A 6504-nucleotide genomic window follows, 5' to 3' on the forward strand; every position below is an offset into this window, starting at 1 on the left:
TTCTTGCTGAATTATCTTGGCTACTTCCAATACAAAGTTGAATGAAAGTGGTAAGAACAGTCATGCATGGTTCTTTATCTCAGGGGGAGAGCATCTAGTCTTTTATCATTACCGTTATGTTAGTAGTATGGTTTTTGTACATGCCCTCTTCAGGTTGAGGAAAGTCCCTTCTTTTCCAAGTTTTTTGAGTATTTTTTATATGTAGAAGTGCCAGGAAATTTAAGATTTATTCAAGTTATGGCCCTATCATTCCCTTAAAGCAGTATTGGTGTGAGTAAGAAGTTAGTTCTAAAATCTACCTTCTCTGCTCCTATTCCAGGTAACAGCACTTCCTGGAGAAAAACCACACACCTGCAGTAGGTGCCACAATAGACACGTACCTAACATAAGCTAGGCCTTCAGCACATTTCATCAGTTACTACACTTAGCCTTTGTCAGTTTCCTGTGTTATTCCCCTCAACAACTCTTCTCTCCACCATCCTCAAGTCCTCGGGTTAATCCCCACCTTTTCTCTCTCAAAGACTATGTTGCCCCTTAGAATATCAAGGAAATTGAGGCCAGCTAAAATGTTCTATTCTGGGGACTTTCCTGGTGGTCCACTGGTTAAAATTCCAACAAGATTCCAATTCACGGGGCACAGGTTCAATCCCTGTTTGGGGAAATAAGATCCCACACAGCCAAAAAAGGTGAAAAAAAAAAAAAAATTCTGTTCTGATCTCCCACATCCCTACCTAAGTATTCACCCACCCTCCAGCCGTGCTAACTGCTTTTCCACAGGTCTCAAGGTCGACTCAGGGTGAACTGTCCCCTGAATCCCAGCCCCTCCAGCAGTCATCGTATCTCTCTGTCTTGTAATCTTGGTCTGTCTAGTAAATTATTCCTCTCAGTCAGGTTAAAAACACTCAGTCCTCTTCCATATTAGTTTCACATTCAAACTTCCAGAAAAAGCTAGCTTCTACTTACCTTCCATCTACTACTTATCCCACTGCAACCGGGTTTCACTCCCTCTACTGAAATACCTAATAACTCCTTATCTTACATCAACTCTGTGCCGTCAATTTCATTATCCTTCTGAAAATAGTTCTATGACAATTGTGAGCCCTCAAGGGATGCTGAGTAAAGAAACTGGAAAATAAGGAGATGTTAGTGTCCCAAAAGAGGTGACATGACTAGTTGTCACTAAAGTGACAAAGAGACCTGCAAGATGAGAATTGCACATGTGTTCTCTGACTTGCTTCGTTTCCAGTTAATAATTGATCATATACACATAGTTGCCTATAAAAAAGGGAAAACCAAGAAAGTATTATTCTTAATAACTCTGGGTCGACTGGAGAAGGGAATGGCAAACCACTTCAGTGTTCTTGTCTTGAGAACCCTATGAACAGTAATGAAAAGGCAGAAAGATAGGACATTGAAAAATGAACTCCCCAGGTCGGTAAGTGCTCAATATGCTACTGGAGATCAGTGGAGAAATAACTCCAGAAAGAATGAAAGGATGGAGCCAAAGCAAAAACAACACCCAGTTGTGGATGGGACTGGCGATGCTGTAAAGAGCAATATTGCATAGGAACCTGGAATGTTAGGTCCATGAGTCAAGGCAAATTGGAAGTGGTCAAACAGGAGATGGCAAGAGTGAACACCAACATTCTAGGAATCAGCGAACTAAGATGGACTGGAATGGGTGAATTTAGCTCATACGACCATTATATCTACTACTGTGGGCAGGAATCCCTTAGAAGAAATGGAGTAGCCATCATAGTCAACAAAAGAGTCTGAAATGCAGTACTTGGATGCAATCTCAAAAGCAACAGAATGATCTCTGTTCGTTTCCAAGGCAAACCATTCAATATCACAGTAATCCAAGTCTATGCCCTGACCAGTAACGCTGAAGAAGCTGAAGTTCAACAGTTCTATGAAGACCTACAAGACCTTCTAAAACTAACATCCAAAAAAGATGTCCTTTTCATTATGGGGACTGGAATGCAAAAGTAGGAAGTCAAGAAACACCTGGAGCAACAGGCAAATTTGGCCTTGGAGTACAGAATGAAGCAGACCAAAGACTAATAGAGTTCTGCCAAGAGAACACACTGGTCATAGCAAACACCCTCTTCCAATAACACAAGAGAAGACTCTACACATGGTCAACACCAAAATCAGATTGATTATATTCAGCAAAAACAAGACCGGGAGCTGATTGTGGCTCAGATCATGAACTCCTTATTGCCAAATTCAGACTCAAATTGAAGAAAGTGGGGAAAACCACTAGACCATTCAGATATGACCTAAATCAAATCCCTTATGATTATACAGTGGAAGTGAGAAATAGATTTAAGGGACTAGATCTGATAGAGCGCCTGATGAACTATGGACGGAGGTTCGTGACATTGTACAGGAGACAGGGATCAACACCATCCCAGGGAAAAGAAATGCAAAAAAGCAAAATGGCTGTCTGGGGAGGCCTTACAAATAGCTGTGAAAAGAAGAGAAGCGAAAAGCAAAGCAGAAAAGGAAAGATATACCCATTTGAATGCAGAGTTCCAACGAATAGCAAGGAGAGATAAGAAAGCCTTCCTCAGTGATCAGTACAAAGAAATAGAGGAAAACAATAGAATGGGAAAGACTAGAGATCTCTTCAAGAAAATTAGAGATACCAAGGGAACGTTTCATGCAAAGATGGGCTCAATAAAGGACAGAAATGGTAGGGACCTAACAGAAGCAGAAAATACTAAGAAAAGGTGGCAAGAATACACAGAAGAACTGTAGAAAAAAAGATCTTCGTGACCCAGATAATCACAATGGTACGATCACTCACACTCACCTAGAGCCAGACATCCTGGAATGTGAAGTCAAGTGGACCTTAGGAAACATCACTACAAACAAAGCTAGTGGAGGTGATGGAATTCCAGTTGAGCTCTTTCAAATCCTGAAAGATGATGCTGTGAAAGTGGTGCACTCAATATGTTAGCAAATTTAGAAAACTCAGCAGTGGCCACAGGACTGGAACAGGTCAGTTTTCATTCCAGTCCCAAAGAAAGGCAATGCCAAAGAATGCTCAAACTACTGCACAGTTGCACTCATCTCACACACTAGTAAAGTAATGCTCAAAATTCTCCAAGCCAGGCTTCAGCAATACATGAACCATGAACTTCCAGATGTCCAAGCTGGTTTTAGAAAAGGCAGAGGAACCAGAGATCAAATTGCCAACATCCGCTGGATCATCGAAAAAAGAAGAGAGTTCCAGAAAAACATCTATTTCTGTTTTATTGACGATGCCAAAGCCTTTGACTGTGCGGATCACAATAAACTGTGGAAAATTCTGAAAGAGATGGGAATACCAGACCACCTGACCTGCCTCTTGAGAAACCTATATGCAGGTCAGGAAGCAACAGTTAGAACTGGACATGGAACAACAGACTGGTTCCAAATTGGAAAAGGAGTACATCAAGGCTGTATATCGTCACCCTGCTTATTTAACTTATACACAGAGTACCTCATGAGAAACGCTGGGCTGGAGGAAGCACAAGCTGGAATCAAAATTGCCAGGAGAAATATCAATAACCTCAGACATGCAGATGACACCACCCTTATGCCAGAAAGTGAAGAAGAACTAAAGGGCCTCTTGATGAAAGTGAAAGAGGAGAGTGAAAAGGTTGGCTTAAAGTTCAACATTCAAAAAACTAAGATCATGGCATCCGGTCCCATCACTTCATTGCAAATAGACGGGGAAACAGTGGCTGACTTTATTTTTCTAGGCTCCAAAATCACTGAAGATGGTGACTGCAGCCGTGAAATTAAAAGACGCTTACTCCTTGGAAGGAAAGTTACGACCAACCTAGATAGCATATTCAAAAGCAGAGACATTACTTTGCCAACAAAGGTCTGTCTAGTCAAGGCTATGGTTTTTCCAATAGTCATGTATGGATGTGAGAGTTGTACTATAAAGAAAGCTGAGTGCCAAAGAATTGATGCTTTGAACTGTGGTGTTGGAGAAGACTCTTGAGAGTCCCTTGGACTGCAAGGAGATCCAACCAGTCCATCCTAAAGGAGATCAGTCCTGGGTGTTCATTGGAAAGACTGCTATTGAAGCTGAAATTCCAGTCCTTTGCCCAACTGATGCGAAGAGCTGACTCATTTGAAAAGACCCTGATGCTGGGAAAGATTGAGGGCAGGAGGAGAAGGGACAACAGAGGATGAGATGGTTCGATGGCATCACTGACTCAATGGACATGGATTTGGGTGGACTCCGGGAGTTGGTGATGGACAGGGAGGCCTGGCATGCTGCGGTTCATGGGGCTGCAAAGAGTCGGACACAACTGAGTGACTGAACTGAACTGAACAGGACCTTTTTATTTTCTTACTTTGTCTTATCTTTATTTTTTAAATGTTTTCTATAGTGAATGTATTGGGAGCCTTAATTATATGCTGCTGCTGCTGCTAAGTCGCTTCAGTCGTGTCCGACTCTGTGCGACGCCATAGATGGCAGACCACCAGGCTCCGCCGTCCCTGGGATTCTCCAGGCAAGAACACTGGAGTGGGTTGCCATTTCCTTCTCCAATGCAGGAAAGTGAAAAGTGAAAGTGAAGTCGCTCAGTCGTGTCCGACTCTTAGTGACCCCATGGACTGCAGCCTATCAGGCTCCTCCATCCATGGGATTTTCCAGGCAAGAGTACTGGAGTTGGGTGCCATATGGTAGATACTGTTAAATACTCTGTATGAATTTTCTCACCCTCAACACTTTTATTCCCATTTCATAAAGAAGAAATTGATACCTAAAACAATTAATTGCTCAAAGTCAGGTGAATTATTTGTGCAGTAAACATTAAAGAATAATGGGTTTCCTTGGTGGCTCAGTGGTAAAGAATCTGCCTGCCAATGCAGGAGACATGGATTCAGTCCTTGGTCCAGGAAGACCCCACAAGCCTTGGAGCAACTAAGCCTTCACCACAACCATTAAGCCTGTGCTTAGAGCCTGGAAGCCACAAATACTGAGCCCACACGCCTCAACTGCTGAATCCTGCTTGCCCTAGAAGCCTGTGCTCCGCGACAAGAGAAACTGCCGCTTTGAGAAGACCGTGCACTGCAAGGAAGAGTTGTCCCCACTCACAACTAGAGAAAATCCTGTGAGGCAGTGAAGACCCAGCACAGCCGAAAATAAATAAAAATTTTAAAAAACTAAAAGAGAATAACAAGGACTATTTTTCTCCTCTCAAATTAGCAGATTAAGCATAGTCACTTACCTAGGATGGGTAAGATAATAGCACAACTTAAACAAGTTGCTTAAGTTTTTTGAGCTTCTGTCTCAGGCACCTAATCAGCACCTGATTATAAATAGTAATCACTATGAGTAGAAAACTGAAAATAATTCAGAACTCCAATAATAAGGAAACTGTCACAAAACCAATGATAAATATAAATTTTTTATGAAACCATTAACAGTCATGTTTGACAATATTTAAATTAATTAGGGGAGAGTGCCCTTGAACTCACATTTGATGTTCATGTTCCCAGCTACCTCTCTGTTATTTCTACTTGACTGTCTCACAGGCAAGAAATTCACTTTTAGTGCCCCAATCGTATTAAATCTGGTTTTCCACATCTTCCTCACATCATACCTCCCTCCCATAGCCAAGCTATGTCCAAGGCCTGTTGGTATTTCCTCCCAAATTTATATTGAGTCCAACCACTTCCCTCTATTCTCACCGTACCTATGCTAGTCCTTCTAGGACTACTGCAACAGCTTCCTAAATGTTTAACTCCTAAACACACTATTTTCTTCCCATAGTCTGTGTGAACACAACAGACATTTTAAACAGCATGATACAAAACTATATATCCAATAATTGCAATTTGGGAGAAAATGATTATAGAATAAAAGACTATGAAAACACACTACTTAAGAAACAGGGGGCGGGAGTACATTTATATTTATCCTAATTGTTTTAAAAAATCACTGAATAGGAACTTGTGGAGGAGAGCTAGAGAGCAAAAACATTCTTTCATTATTTATTATTCGCTGCTCAGGCTTCCTCTTGTTGCAGATAACAGGGGCTTCTCATTGTCACTTCTCTTGTTGCGCTGGCTGTAGGTCACTGGGTTCAGTAGTTGTGGCCCACCGGCTTAGCTGCCCCATGGGACCAAGGATGGAACTCATGCCCTCTTCATTCGCAGGTGGATTCTTAACCACTAAACCACAAGAGAAATCCCACAAGAACTTTTTGAGGTTTTTAAAGATAATTGCTTCAGTAACTTTCTAATGTGAACTTTTCACAAAATAAATCCCATTTTGATTTTTCAACCGTTAGATATTACCTAATCAAAAATATTGTTTGCAAGACAGAAATACGCTAAAACGTTGATAGTCACTACTCTGGAAGGGTGAAAGCAGAGATTCTGTTTTCTACTTGTACACATTTAGTGACTTTTCTAGCGTGAATGAATAATTTACACGATCAGAAAACAAATGAACTTTTAAGAAAAGATCTTTGACACCGTTTCCGTGGGGGG

The sequence above is a fragment of the Bos grunniens genome, chromosome 11 (assembly GCF_055505025.1).
Source record: "Bos grunniens cultivar Pamir isolate PY7600 chromosome 11, Bosgru_T2T1.0, whole genome shotgun sequence".
NCBI classification, from domain to species: Eukaryota; Metazoa; Chordata; class Mammalia; order Artiodactyla; family Bovidae; genus Bos; species Bos grunniens.